Genomic DNA, 16,683 nt, shown 5'->3' on the forward strand with positions numbered 1-16,683 from the left:
GTGTGTGGAACGATGGAATCAGATTGACTTTCAGACAATTACGCTGCAGACGATTGCTGCTTTGCGTCAGGGGGGGAGGGGGTACACATTTCTAAAGCAGTGGTCGCCTCGATTCGAAGATAAGATACAAATCTTCATCAGAAGAGTATATGACTGACCCCATTTTCCTTTGAATATTTATAATGGAATTTTCCGAAACGGAACACTTACACGAACGAGACGAGACACGACAGACCAACTTGAAAGGGGGTACAATGCACTCCTGTACCTCACCCATATGTTCCATAAATTTGTAAGAGGGTGTTGGGAAAACTATACTTAAACCTATATATTAAGATATATATTTTTTTAAAAATAGAGTGCCGATTAGCCTATCTGAGAATGAGGTGAATTTGAATAAGTTTTCATAAGTTCAGAGTGGAAACCGAAAGAAAAATAAGCACAAACAAGAACGAGAAGGACCTCGCCACACAGGAGACGAGATGAGGCTGTGACAATTCTCGACTCATCGCATCGCGATATCATTCCTAGGTGAAATGAAATCTTTCCTAGACATTTAAACAGGGTGCAATTTGCGATTTCATCAGAGGGGGACTATTTTTCACCTATGTATTAGGTATACTTATAATTGGACATTAATTGCTTAAAATCTAATTGTGATATCGAATGCAACACAAACACAACGCCATTTTAAGTTAAACCCTAAAGTCAATCTGTAAGAAAATTAAATTAGTCAGATGAATGCACGAGATAAATGAGACTCACTGCAGGTTCTATTGGTAGATTTTGGATTGGATTTACAAGGTCTCTGGGAGTAAGATGGAAATATTTGATTGATTGATTTGGTTTGCGTCAGACGTTACATTAACTGCGTGCAGTCTTCCTCAAAAAAGTAGTCGTTCATGGAGTTGTCTCGGTACATATGGGAAACAAAATGGTAATCCTTGTTCTTTCCAACTGTGAAATAAAATTTTCCATAACATCTATCATTGCTTTGTTATTCACGAATGAAATCCGGGAGTTATTTCTGCTGCACCCTGAATACTCGATAGTTTTCTCCGCTGAACTTATTGGAAGGCAAGGAATTTGGCTCATACGGATTTGAAGGATTCCAAAGATTTATGCACACAACTAATGATAATCTCCATAAAATATTAATCAGTTACTTTTCGTTAATTGGATCTAACTCCTTTTTGTGTTATTCAATAAATATTCAGTTCTTTTTCTATCTGACATTAAATTCCTTGCCAGGGCAGTTGTTTTTATGCAAATCCTGGCGATCTTAACTACACGCACGCTAGATAATGAATACTTGTTGTTATATTTCTATTCTTTTACTATCTTTTACCTATTCATGTAATAATAACAATACAATATTAATTAATGTACATATTTAATTAATTAATATATTAATTTAATTAAATATAATTATCCTAATTATTATCATTGCGACACTTGATTGGACATATATACATATATATATGGGAGGCAGAATTTTGTACCCCCCCAAATGAAAAACGTTCCTGCGCCACTGATTTGGAATAATGTTGGGGTGTAAAGAGTGACCCTTTTTCAAGACACCGAAATGTAAACCTCTCTTCCACGTAGTACACCCTGAACTGCATTTTGCAGACTAGTGAGGCTCTGGCGTCTGGACCCATGGCCATAATAATCCTCTATGGAACTTGTGTTTTGTGCTGTTCATATGTTGATTGATTTGGTTTATTTTACTTCGCTTTTCTGCCACTTTTGGCTAATCGCGAAGTGTGTTCGGGATTTTCCCCTCATCTATTTTATCTTCGCAATTTAGCCAAAAATTGCAAACTCGAAACACTGGTGCCCATCCCCCCCAAAGGTCTATGATGCATCCACCCCAAAGGTAGAACATTCCCCCCGCCCTCCTCTATGCCGAATTATATATTTCAATTATTTTCATCAGACAGAATTTGCGGAACGATATAATGCATACATATTTAAACAATATATGGTTACTTTAGGTATTGTTTACAATATGGACATTCACATGTATATTTGACATTGATTGAAATAAAACATTACGTAAATGATAATAACTTCTGACATCGCAAAGTTCTTGCAGCAAACTTATTGTTAATTTCGTCATTTTGCGCCACTTTTAAAATATGTTTCCCCTCCAAACCGATTCTAAAGGCATAAGAGGTGGTGTCTCATTTCAACCCCATTGCCGCGATCAGGTAGGTAGAAAAACTGTACATAATGACCATAACTAAAAATCAATAACAAGTTAATCAGACGAAACTATCCCCACCCATTTTTTGTGTGAAGATATATAGAATTGGTAAAATGTTGTCCCCCAAAAAAATTCCTATGAGGCAAGCGCGTCATGAATGCCCCCTGTGGGCACCTGACTCGAAGTAAAATAAATCATTCATTCATTCAAAATAATTTTAATTGCCGTATGTTTGTTCAAGTACAGAAGAAAAAAGATGAAAGTGATCCAGAATTTTCTTTTGGACGTAAACCTGATGAAAAGTAATTCTAGATCTGTATTTTCATTACTTCTCAAAACTGAGGTACTCACTTTAAAAAGTATCGTAGTTTCAGAGTTATCGTTGCTCGAAAAAAGTAACGTTAGTCTTGGTTACTAATCCCTGAGTATATTGTGATCTGGTGCCGTGAGGACAGTTCCAACCCGTTAGATGCAGCAAACCGAAAGCGCAGGCGTGATCACTTAGCACTTGAAACGGAGAAAGCGAACGGAACTTCTCGTGTGAACCCCAAACTGCTCCGTGCAAACGACTTTTCCCCGCCGCCTGTTCTCCACCAATGACGTAACCTCTAGGGTCATAACGACTCGGGAAGTGCAGGGCCTCATCACTCTCTCTGGTTTACTTTCTCCGCGCACACTTTCACCTTCTTCCTCGAGAAAAGTTCATGCGTTTTTACTCGAGCACCGTTCTTTGGTATCGGAATTTGAAATTCGCATGGAGAAAAGTTAGAGGAAAAGCCTCTACCTGAAGTTAGGTGAGTGACCTTTTGCCTTCAAAGATGCTTCGAAACAGTGGCGGGTGAACGACCTTTTCTTGTGCGAAGTGGGAGAATGAAGACTTTAATTTTTACACACACAAATGAATTATGGCACACATGCATTTTGTTCTTACAAATTAATAGAAATTACTAAATATCTAAAAAATATTTTTATATATTTATAAAGGTATTCACTTTATATACGTAGCAAACTAATTCCTTTACCAACAGGTTAAAAATGTCAACAAATTACAAAATAGTTGAAATTGTTTTATTATGTATAAGTTTTTGTTTGGTTATTGCCTTTTATTAATATTAATCAATTAGATTTCATGTTTAATATTTGCCTAGCATTCTTGTTTTACTTTCATTGTGCACATATTGTTATTGATGTAGAAATGTTAATAGTCTCTAAAAGAGAGAGGGAGAGAAGCATGCAACACCCACATACAGAAATTATTATTTCTTGTGTGTGTTCGATATTATCCTTTGTTCTAAAGTATATGAAGTCAAAACTAATTGATTATAATCGTTGATGTTATCATAGCCGGCTTTAGGGGGTGGCAACTCTGCCACTCACCCGAGGCCAGGCCATTCCCATACAGAATAAAAATAAAGTATGTAACCTCATCGGCAAATACGATATTAAAAATACTTGTACAATGATAATTTTGTTTCACATTTACAATGCGTAAAGGTCCATGACTACGGGATAGAATTAGCCAAGCATTTTATGGATTTGGATATAACATTGAGCCATGGCGAATGTCGCAATATTGATTCCAGTGATTTCTGTTGAGATAGTTGTATTTTTTGTTTGGCTTATTTTTGTTACATGTTGAAGTAGGTAACGAGTGAGAAGTGAATATTGTGCAATTTTGAGACCCCCCCAAAAAATTTCCCTCCCCTGTAGAAAATGTTGAAGTTCAAGATTATACCCTCCATTTCATGAAAAGTAAAACATGATTAAGTTTGGAGTGCTGTAACTTTGGAAAGCAACAAAATCCCAAACTTTTATTTTGATATACTCTTATAAGACTATTTCCTTATATATATTCAATTGTTTTGATGGGCATTGTTGCTTTCCATTATTATGCGGCAACAAAGATGGTCCAAAATGCAGGGTTTTTTTCGTGTTTTCGGCCCTTAATATCTTGGTTAAGCAACAGTACCCCAAAGATTTGTTAACTGGACATGAAGCTCACTATTAGGAAGCTACCTGATATAGCACATTATACTTGGATATTGATGCTGTTAGCAGATATAACCCATTGAATACTAAAAAATCGCGAAATCCGCAACTTTAGAATTAGGATTATCTCAAAACAGCATCAAGCAAGAAATAAACTATAAGTTTGCCATCTTGTAGCTGAATATATGTACTAATACATGGAAATGAAAAAACATTGGGGCCTCGTCCCATTTTCGAACAGAGAAATTTCAAAATGTTAAGAAATGTCAATGTAAATTATCACATTTCCTCTCTTATAAAGTGGAACAGCCCTTTCTCCTCCTTTTCTTTGTTCCAAATGGAACAGTCCATGTCTTGGCAAGTTGTGGGACACTTTTCGTTTTCCTTTCTTTGATGGATAGTGTAGTGGTAACGTCGCCTCTTTGTAATCAAGGGGTCCCTGGTTTGATGCAAGATTGAGGTACAAGTTGTTCGGATCACACTTTAAACTGCAAGTCCCCAGTCCCGATTAATCTTCCTGTGCATAAAATGGGCTTAAAAACAAAGCTCTACCAAGCTCTATACACTGTGGCATACCAAGGATCTTCGAAAAGGGTAGGGGGGATACATTTTTTAGTAGCCAGCCATATTCTTGCCATCTATTCCTGCCTTTGACAATCTTTTTAATTGGCCAAAGGCCACAACCCCCCCCCCCCTTTTAGGCTAAGAGTATGAACCAAAGAAAAACAACTTTGTTGTAAAAGTCTACATGTAGCACTATGCTGTGTGCGCGAGATTCCCAAAATAAACCATTTCAATTCAGGTAGGCCTAAGAGCGGACTTTCGTGGAGGAGTGGTTACCACACCACAGCACGCCACGACGCTAGGGGTCCCGGGTTCGAATCCCGGTCTGGGGATGATTGTTCTTTGTGAGTGTCGCTTTATCAATTTCATAATATCATCACTCATCCTCATTGTTGCGATTAGCCAAAAGAGGCAGAAAAGCGACGTAACATATAACCTAATATCAAACTATCTATCTCAAATAGGTCTAGGAGAAGCAGGCTTAGGATATTTCCATCATCAATTATATTGTTACTGCAAATAACCAACGTGCTTTTTTTTTATCACCATGGCAATTGTTTTAAAAGAGAAATTTAAAACAGACACAAATTTATATTTTCGAGTGCCTCACCTTGCGGCCGCGACTCGGGGGTTTCACACGGAAGCGATAGGGACCCCTTCAGTGTATTCTTTTAAGCCATTTACTGCGCGTGTGTGCATATTGTAACTCCGGGACGAACGTTTGCCCTTATTTCTGCAAGTTTGTTTCCAAGGGACAGATGTCGCTTGTTACTTCGGTCTGGGAGCTACCTAGCCAGTCTCGATTAGCCTATCTGAGCAGAAAGTAAACTAAATACAAACTTTAACATTCGGTTAGGTCAGTGCATGATCACTGTTACTTTTAAACGGCTTGGGGATCTAAAGCAGTTTGTTATTAGTTTTAGAAGTCTGCGAGGAGAGATCGCGTTATTTTAAGCGTCAAGGGGCGGCCACCGTTTTGGATGATAAAGGAGCGGGGTGTGGGGATCTTCATGATACGAGGGCCACTATTTATATTTTGAGCCTTGGCAACACTGATTGAAGTTAGGCGCGATTTGACGTTTGCACGGAATCGTCTGGCATTATTGACCATAACGTACTTCAAATGTTTTGTCTATAGCTTCATTTGTGTTGTTTATGTTGCCTTGGAGATTGCGCGACAACAATAAAATGGAATTAACTCGTGAACATTTTCGTGCGATGATTTTTTACGATTTTCGACGTGGATTATCAAGACAAGAGTGCATCGATCAACTTACTTCCACATTTGGCGATGAAGCCCCATCCTTTGCCACTGTGAAACGCTGGTATAACGAATTTAATCGTGGCCGCCATTCCCTCCCCGACGAGATTCGCGAAGGTCGTCCAAAATCAGTTGTTGTTCAAGAAAACATTGATGCTATGCAAAACCTAATACTGCAAGATCGTCATGTGACATACTGTGAGATTGAGGCAACCATAGGCATTAGTTCCACCAGCATATATAAAATATTACATGATCATTTAGCTGTGAGAAAGGTATGTTCTCGTTGGATCCCACACAATTTGACAAAAACTCAAAAAGACGCTCGCGTCAATTGGTGCAAACAAATGCTCAATAAATACAATCGTGGTGCTTCAAAAGACGTACATAAGATTGTAACAGGTGACGAATCATGGATATATGCATATGAGCCGGAACGTAAACAGCAGTCGACTGTATGGGTGTTTCAAGATGAACCCAATCCAACAAAAGTTGTTCGCGCTCGAAGCACATCGAAACAAATGGTCGCCTGTTTTTTTTTTTTTTTTGGAAAAACTGGTCAAGTGGCAACTGTGCCTTTAGAGGAACGTAGAACGGTCAACTCTGAAAGGTACACAACAATTTGTTTGCCAGAGGTCTTCGGTCAAATACGGAAAACAAACAAACGCTGTCGGATCATTCTTCATCAAGACAATGTCAGCTGTCACACATCTCGTCTAACAACCGACTTTATGAACAGTCAAAAAATCGAATTGATGGGTCATCCGCCGTACAGTCCTGATTTGGCACCCAATGACTTCTTCTTGTTCCCGAATGTCAAGAATAAATTGAGTGGACAACGATTTTCGTCGGCGGAAGATGCCGTTGATGCGTTCAAAAACCATATTATGGAGGTGTCTCAAGAAGATTGGAAAAAATTCTTTGACAAATGGTTCGAACGAATGCAAAAGTGTATTGACCATAAAGGAGAATACTTCGAAAAACAATAAAGCAGTTTTCAATGCCAAATTCCTGTTTTTTCATTGTTAGGCTCAAAATATAAATAGTGACCCTCGTAATGGACGCTTTATTGTTAATTTAGGAGTCTAAGTGGGGGGCGATAAATTTTCATTTTTGCCCTTGTACTCTAAGGGGGTTGATGGTGATATTACCCAAGGGAGTTGGTGGTGTCATAGCCCCCCTCCTTTCGCCCAATATTCCTAGAAATGAACGTCAAAGGCAAGAAGAGATGGCAAAATAAGAGCTGACCACTGAGAAGTATATTTACCCACCCCTTCCATTTCGAAAATCCTGTGCACGCCACTGATACATGAAACTCGTTCTACGAGTTGCATCGTTTCTAGAACAAGATAACTTTATAAGTAACTTTACAAACTCTGTAAATGTAATATGACAATGGCATTTAATGAAATTGAAATGTATAAATGACCATCAAGTACAGAACACTCCGATAACTATCATACTTTCTCAGTTCATTTTTGGTATCTCTTCTTTATCAAGCATTACATCTACGAAGAGAAAGTCAGTCGTTCTGAAGCTGACCAGATACCCTTAGTACCATGTTCTCTTTCTTGAACACAGAATTCAGCCAATCGGAACGCGATTTCACCATGCTTGGAAGCGGAAGCGAATCGCACGTTAGATTTTTATATCTGCTTTCCTTGCTACGAACTCGCAGGAAGATTAAAGAAGACAGTTTAGGGCATGATTTTTCGAGGGCGATTGGTATTTTCAACCTTTTATTTTTTTTAAGATCGACACTATTGTAGTGGCTAAAAGTAAATACACATTTAATTTGATTTCAATAACACGTTAACGTGCATAAACTGCAAATGATGCACCTTTTAGTGCGTCAAAATACACATAGAAATTTATTAAAGGATATTTTTATGAGATGAAGTCCCGTGTGATGCACTAAAATGCATCAATTTGGAAGATCAGACAAGGTAATTTCGAAGATGATAAACTTTCACTTTTAATGTATCAATTGACACAGCTAAATGTGTAATTTTGTTATCTTCGAAATGACCTTGTCTGATCTTCCAAATTGATGCATTTTAGTGCATCACACGGGACTTCATCTCATAAAAATACCCTTTAATACATTCCTATGTGTATTTTGAAACTAAAAGGTGCATCATTTGCAGTGTATGCACGTTAAAGTGTTATTGAAATCAAAATATATGTGTCAATTGACACGTTTTGGGTTCTGTGTGTGAATGCGCTTAATTTGAAGACTTTAAATCACAATTTATTCCACAAATACCCACACATGGGCTTCGGGAAGGGGAGGTCGAACCGGTCCTTAGACCGTACGTGTGTGCTCTACCACAATCTCATTCGATTCTAGATTCGAATCCTGGACAGGGCATGTACGTTCCATTGTTATTTTAATCTGTTCTATGTAATAATAGTGATGTAAGGTGACCTGTTGTGAAGACACCAAATGTCAACTTCTTTTCCTTCCACGTAGTACACTGTGGATTGCATTTAGCAGACTAAGAGGGTGTATCGTCTGGGCTCATAGCCAGTGTAACCATCTGTGGGACTTGTATGCTGTCCTTGTAATTGCCCTTTCATCAATTTCGTCTTAACACCATTCATCAAAAGTGGCCGAAAAGGGAAGTAAAATAAAAATCAATCAAGCAAGCGACCATAGTTTCTCATCGTCGCGATTAATCGGAGGAGGTAGAAATGATACGTTAAAAAATAACGAAGATGCAAATTCAGAATTTTATCACCGTGGCTAATTCATAGTACAATTACAGGACGTTAATTGTTGTAATGTAAACACGGAAATGCTATAAATATTTTGAGCTGAATTAATCCCACAGCGCCACTTCCGCTGGAGAGGCATATCAGGCAGTCTTCAGTCAGTCAGGCACACTGGCGTACGCAGAGGGTGGGCTGAAGGGGCTACAGCCAACCCGAAAAAAATCCTGCATACGCCAGTGGTCAGGCATAGTACATTTTGCGGTTGCTATGCTTCGGAAGTTACCCTTCGTCCACATGACTTTGAAACTGACCAGATCATCAGGGGAGACGTGTCTACTCTCTATGCTCACTTAGGTAAACGTAGCCAGGTAGACATTTTCCCGGCACGCATAGAGTTTCGTTCTTCCCGAAATATAAGGTGAGAAGTTCGAAAATGAGCACCTTTAGCCAGACGCGGATCCACAGGGAGGGCGATAGGGGCAATTGCCTCTCGCAACTGCCTGGTTTTCTGATAATCATGCCTAATATTTTTGAACATTCAAATGTTCCGTCTTTATCACAAAGGTTAACGTGCTCGAGTATTTTGTTTTCAAAGTTTGATTTAAGCCTACTTTATGCTCATGATAGGCTAATCGTAACTGAACCTGCAGTTAAAATATGGATCCGAACCATTGTGCAATGTGCCCCCAAATTGAATCGAACCCGAGACCCTTTAAGATAATAGGTTTTGTTTTCTTTGTATATTCACTTTACTCCTCATGTCATATCTGATTGTTCAGTTTACTGTAGTAATGGAAAGAATTATGATGACGTCACACAATAATAACCATCTATTCCAGCTCCGAACCCCTATTTTTGCAAATCAATACTCAAATCTTTAGAACATGGAAGTCAGATTGGTTCCTGCATACACTATATATTGTTTATATAAAACAGTGAAAGTGTAGGTTAGTATTGATTCTAGATTAGGCGAGATCCCCGACTGAAATTCCCCCCTCCCAACTGTAACTTCTGGATTCGCCACTGCCTTTAACACTTAATAACTTTCACGCAAATGTAGATATCGAATAATGGTTTACGGCATTGACTGTGTTTTGAAATTCTGTGCATGTTTGATGGTGCACAATCCTCCCCTTCCCCTCCTTGTTAGCAATTGAAATTTTGGACTTTAATTCAAATTGGCGGTATTTGGGATTGACTTACGAGACACCCTGTATAATGGTGCCAAGTGTGTAAACCCATTTATCTTCCTGTATACAATACAAATAATTCGTTGGTTTGTTCAGTGACAAAGGTTTTGTAAATATATACCCAGTCTCACTGTAGACTTGTACTGGTATCAAAACAATGCAAACAATAAATAGCTACTCCATTTTTTTCGCTCGTTTCTTTCATAAGTTACATTTGTGGCAGCAACATGGCTGAGCAAGAAAGTAAGAAGCAAGGTAATGTGTTTTTATTATTATTTGTATTGGATTCATAGATTTAGCATCCGTGTATAAGCATTTCGTCCACTTAACTCGGCAACGGACTAGCCCAAGTAATTAATTTGTGCTTAGACCTTTTATCAAAGGGCACTGAGTTCGGTTCAGGGTGGGGACACATGCAGTGGTTCGCAATTTGAACTGCAAGCAAAGTAATTGGTAGATTTTAGTGCCAACATTCGTGCAATGTACATTTTAAACAGGTGCAACAGTCCTTTGAGGGCGGCAGTTCAGCTTATCGAATAACATCGTTTCCGTTTTTTGCCTTTCGAGACCTGAGTCACCTACATTGAATTCAAGTAGCTCCCCCAAATTGTACTCACGATGTTGGGTCAACATCGAAATTTTAGAGTTTTCGAACAATAGCTTGCGCCAAAGATGAGATGACTACACTATGTCCCAAGGATCTCTGGAGAGAGCGAACGAAAACGAGTCTCTGTGCAAGTAGCGACTCGAGAGAGCTCGATCAATGAACGCGTGAAAGGAAAAGTGAGTGCATGGAGGGGGAAACGCAGCTGCAGCTATTGACCGTTTGCGGCAGCGAGTCTTCTTTGTTCCGCCCTCTCGGTTTCTTCTATTCTCTGCCGTTATGCTCGGCCTTGCTCCACAGGTTCCCGAGACAGTGTAACGTCAAGTGAAGACAACATAAGACGCCTGTGTCTAGGATGACGTGAAGGAATAGTATTCTCTTTTGATAGAGAAAGAGAGAAAATAAAAAATCGAGGTATTTTGTAAAGAATGGACTTGAGAATTATATAAGTTTAAAATGATCGGTTGAGAACTTGCTCAAAATCGCATTCTGAAGTTTCCTGCAGATTTAAGGAGACTGACAAATTATTCGAATTCAATCGGGAATGTTTATCAATATATATTTAATTGCATGGTAATTAGGCAGCTGTGTGTAACCACCCAGATGTCTCTTTGGTATCCAGGAAGGTAACTAAAGTCAAGTGATCACCCGTGATATGTCAAAATCTAGCTACAAATCGTCTATTAGTAGATGATGTACTGGACTACTGGAAAGTGTAGTATTTTCCATACCGTCCCATTTCACTGCTTAGCAGAAGAAACAGAGCAGATAGGAAGTTATTATTTCGATCCACTATCTCAAAATGATGATAATTTAAGGTATTGCACGTGTGCATTATTTATGGAGTTCCCACATGACCAGATGGTTAGTATTCTCAGATTTGGTTTGAGCGGTCTGTTGGGAAATCCAAAATTTTATTTTTGACCCATCATCGTGCAATAGCCAGGGGCGATTCCTCCATGTAGGAAGTGAGGAACTTCCTACAGTTCATTTATACTTGAGTTATGTACTTTTTCGAAATTTAATGAGCGTTATAAAATTATGACTAGGTTCGCTACTGTCAAGAGTCAGCTGTTATCAGTCGATCCAGCTGCCGGCCAAAGACGAGGGACCGATGCCGAGGCCCCGAGGCGAGGCGAGGAACCTTACTCCTAGTCCTACCTCCAGATGGGTGAGGAGTGTGGAAAGTAGGAAGTAGGGGAGGGGAGAGGTTGCCCAGCAGCGAGGAAGCGGCCACAGGTTCCTCAATCTACATGACAGGCAGGGAGAACACCACGAACGTTGAACCAATCAGCTTTGTCACTTGCCCTCCTGGCGCGAAATTTTTGTAGTATACTGCGTTGCCAAACTTATTACTGACCACGAAAGTTTGGACTTGTTTTTGAAGCAGGTGGCGCGGCCAGGGTGCCGGTTAGCAAGTGAATGGGTCTCCCATTCTCTGCTTCCCCTGAAGTGGGGACGAAGGGTGATGTTGACAGAGGTATCCTACGAGGACCAAGAAAAAAAATGAGCATACGGAAACACGGCTTTGTCCATTTCACACTCCCACATCTGGAATAGTGATGTTCCCAGCATGAAATTTTCCCAGGAAAGGGAAATTTTGGAGTAGAAAATTAAGAAAAATGGGAAAAAAGTGCAAGAAACAGGGAAATCAGGCATCATGCATTAATGCACTTAACAATTGCTTGTTTCAGACTAGCTTTTTCCTCTTCTAGTGGAGTAAAGCGCCTGCTGAATATGAATCAATCTGATAAGAAGTGTAAGAACTTACAAGTTGTAAGTTTAATTAATATTGAAATCTCAAGATGTAGCAAATTTTGGAAATTTAATGTCTAATAAAATAGAAAAAATTAAATACATAGTACAAGATTTATCTACCCCAATTAGCATCCTAATCATTTTTTGTGACACGCGCCTATAAAAGTATCCACAGAGGCCTAATTTGAAGCTAAATTTGCTCCCACACATCTTAAAGAAGTTCATACACCCTCCTCGATGAAGTCTATGGATAAACCCTTATAGGTTTTTTTTTTGTAATTATTGTTTGCGAAAGAGGGAATTTTAAGATCGATAAGGGAAACTTCTGGAATACGACCGGGAAATTTACTTCTGGTCCAGGAACATCACTTATCTGGACACGAAAAGTTGTGATGGCCTTCTGGTGCAGCTAGTGATTTTTGTGGAAGTTTGTGTAGTGTGTTCAGTGTTTTTACTTGAGAGGTTCAATGGCTAGTACAAGTGATACGTGTGACTGTAATTGAACGTATTTTTCAAAAACCTTTCGGAAGCTTCTGTTTCAGTGAAAAAAAAAAGAACATTGTAACATGTGTGCATCGAACTCCCGCCCTCCCAAATTTGCTTCAAGAAAGTAAAGCCATGAAGACGGCATTGGAGTGAGTTGTGATTAATTAATATTTATTATTTTTCATTATTACTTGGATTTAACTGTATCTTTTTGAATTCTCATATATTGCTCTTTATATTTTGCTCTTGTAACTTGCCCCCTAACTTGTAAATTTTAATAAAGCTGAATTTTTTTGTTACTCCTATAGGCATCATAAAATTATCAAGATGCCCTATTAGTGCCGGATATTCACCCAATGATTATATAGCATATTGCATATATGTTCAGTACTTCCTAGTTCCTACACCAGAAAGAAACCACCAGTCATCGCTGGCAATAGCAAATTTGGTCTCAAAATCCAGAAAAAATGGGTGATGGGACTCGAACTCTATGATCTCACCATGTATCATTTCAATGAAAGCTACTCAGTAGAGCCTTGTTCTAAGAGGGCTCTTGCACCAGTGTTTTAGTTTATTGTAAATACTGTTTACTAGTTATAACAAAGTCCAACAGCATGAGTACATACGTATATCTACTGGAAGAAAGAAGAAAAGTTTTGTACAGATTGAAAGGTAAATCTTCTCCCAGTTGCACAAAAGAGTAGTTCCTAGTTGCAACTAGCAAGCTAAAAAGTCCCTCTCACTTCATACAGAATATAGAGTAGACAAGAGAGACATGACTGTTAATGTAATTTGATGCACACCTTACTTTCTTTGCTTTGGTGACAAGTTTGACTTAATTGTTCTGTGAATAATATAAATGAGCTTCCACTGTTTCTCAGTATTGGATCGAGAAGTTACAGCCCAAGTAACCACAATGGTATTGTCTTAGGTTTGGCCAACCATTTTCAGTACGGTTGGCCCAACATTGGACCAAGCACTTTTGGTTACTTGGGAGTAGCAAATTTCAGTTGGGTACCTCATCTCATCGAGAATCAATTCTAACCTACACTTGCACTGTTTTACGTAAACAATATATGGTACTGTGAATAGGAACCAAGCTAACATCCATGTTCTAGAGATTAAGAGTATTGTTTTGCAAAAATAGGATTTCAGGGCTGGAATAGATTATCATTGTATATCGTTATCATAATTCTTTCCATTGCACAGTGGTCCAAGTGACTGCAAAACCTGGCCAAAATCACAAAATTGAAATTGCAAAAGTAGGTTTTGTACCCTTATAATTCTATAGTAAAAGGTCCATTCTATTGATAACTACCTGATGTTACACAATAAGTGTCGCCCTCAGTTAGCTAGCAACCTTTGAAGTGTGGCTATGATGTTTGTTTGTTGCAGAAAGGACTTTTCTACGTAGTTAGTTTTGCATCTTTATAAACATTTATTGGATGCCATTTGCGGTGTGAAACTTATTTTTTGTTAGTTTTAAGCTTTAATTATGAGGAGATCAGTGGCGGCTGGCCAAGTGCAACAAGTGCAGATGTTTTCACCTAATTTTCAAATTAATATTGACATTTTTCATTTGCTTGTTAAATTAAACTATTTCCCAGCAGAACGCACACGATAATACTCAAATAACACGCCGCTCGGCGCTACGCATGTATTGAGTTCGTCCCAACCCAAGAGCAAACACCGCTAGGTTGCGGAAAACTTAGCCGGTTGTCATGGCAACGGTGACGTCACCTAGCGTTGGCCTTGAACGGGTGTCGCCTTCTAGATGAAGCAGTTCTCTCGTCGGAGAAAACATCGCATCCAGTGCTTGTGGCAAAATCTTCGCGTTCTCGCGAGATCTTGTTCCGCGTGTGTGTTTTGCGTTTCCTATCGTGTGTTGTGTTCATGTGTTGAGCTGTGGTTTCTACAATGAACCCAGTAAATGACTTAGTGTGTAATTTGTTGCAGACACCATTTTCCAGATGGACGGATGAAGACAAAAAAGACGTTTTAAATTGGGGGGGTGGGCACTGGCACTTACTATTTGTTTTCATTGCCTATAAATATACTTCTTCACCTGTTATTTTAGGCACGAGCCGCTACTGGAGGAGATACTTTTATCATCTGGCTTAATCAAGTATTAAATTGTTAATGTGCCAGAACTCAAATGAGCCACATATTTCTTATTTTCCGATACTTCTCAAGTTAAGATTCAACCATCTTATGTAGAATAATGTTTCTAGATTCAGGGTCCAAAATTAGTTTTTGCCCGTTCTTGCCCCTTTTTTTAAAAAAAAAGTCTTAAAATGCAAGTGGATATGCGAGATCATAACTTAAGTTGGGTTGGGATAGACATCTGGGCAATTTCAATTAAGCAGAGGGCCAAAGAAGAGGGATTTCAAGACACACACCATTTCTTCACATCCCTTGTGCAGCTTAAGATACACTATGAATGTAAGAAACTTGAAAAAGTTGCTATTTGACAAAATCTTTGACTTTGAACGACAAATTTTGCTGGCCGATCAGGCTTCAATTAAAAAAGGAAACCACGGCTCTCACAGAAAAGTGTTATATACACTTAAGCACTATCATATAGGCACTATCTTTGGGCTGGGCCTAGATGTGGTGAAATTTGAGATGGGTAACCAAGCAGAAAATTGAGCTGCATTTCTCGCTCTATCAACATGTCAGGTTCCATTTACAAGATACTTGTCCAGCAATTATTTCAGTTCCTTCAAGATGCTGGAGAAAAGCATATAAAGAAGTATTATCCGAAATATCATACTTGGACCAATTTTCGGGAGGGAAAAAAGATGATAAATGTAATCCTTTGACTCCTTAAATCCAGTCCTCACAGCAGTCTGAGATAGACACTTCAAAACAATGTACTATTAGACTTCCTTAAATGCCCCCTCCAGTCACTGGCTGATGTTGAAACCGATCGAGATGGAAATTATAAATACGCTAAACAACGCATAAGTCGTGGTTTACTGTATTGTGAGTGCAATTGGCAGTAAAACATCATAATACTGTCCAATATTGTGTTCCTTCCCTAAAATGATAGAATATGTGAAAAAAATCTGCATTCTGAGGTTATAGACCAAAATATAAATTTTGGCCAGGTTTTCCATGCATCTGGACCACTGTGCATTGCTATTGTAAACTGAACAATCTGATAGAAGGAGTAAAGTGAATAAAACAAAGAAAACAAAAACCTATTTTAAAGAGTTCTTAGGTTTGATCCCCTTTGAAGGCTTTTGTTGCAAAGTGGTTTGGATCCAAATTTAACCTGTAGGTCCAGTTCCAATTAGTCTGTCATAAGCATAAAGTGGACTTAAATCGAACTTTAAAAAATATTCTCCAGCCTCTTTGAGTCTTCAAACATATTAGTCATAATAATATATCCAAATATGTGGCAGTTGGGAGGGGCACGTGATCTGCAGTGGATCTGCTGTCTCTGTTTAAATGTTTTGGATAATGAACAGAAACAGAGCCCATCATAGTTCTTAAAACTTCAACTTCACCTTATGTTCATATAAGCTGAATCATACATGGTGGAGGTATAGTTGACATGTGAATTAATACAGAATACAGCAATATAAGTGCTTAAATACACACATGATTAGTGAATAATAGCTAATTTGTGCTTTAAGTATCAGTTATGCAGCCATATTTGCACATTGATTTATGTCGAATTGTCTAACTTTTACTGATGCAAAATTTCTATAAATTATAACAGCTTTTAATTGTCAACAAGGGCATAATTATATAATTTTGTTTACATAATTTTAATTCATATACCTTACTTTGTAAAGTAAATTTCAAAATATGTAATTTCTTGTGTTTTTGTTATGTAGTATCACTTTTCTGCCACTTTTGGGTGATGACAATGAATATATGGAAGTGATAAAGGAACAAG

General features: G+C 38.5%; 1 protein-coding gene across 2 annotated transcripts in view; it reads left to right on the forward strand.

Annotated features, from left to right (window-relative positions):
- The window catches only part of LOC145978972 (organic solute transporter alpha-like protein), a 55,853-nt gene that overhangs the window by 27,090 nt on the left and 12,080 nt on the right, over window positions 1-16,683 (forward strand). The window lies entirely within an intron of this gene.

The sequence above is a fragment of the Lepisma saccharinum genome, chromosome 25 (genome assembly GCF_977018435.1).
Source record: "Lepisma saccharinum chromosome 25, izLepSacc3.1, whole genome shotgun sequence".
Taxonomy (NCBI): domain Eukaryota; kingdom Metazoa; phylum Arthropoda; class Insecta; order Zygentoma; family Lepismatidae; genus Lepisma; species Lepisma saccharinum.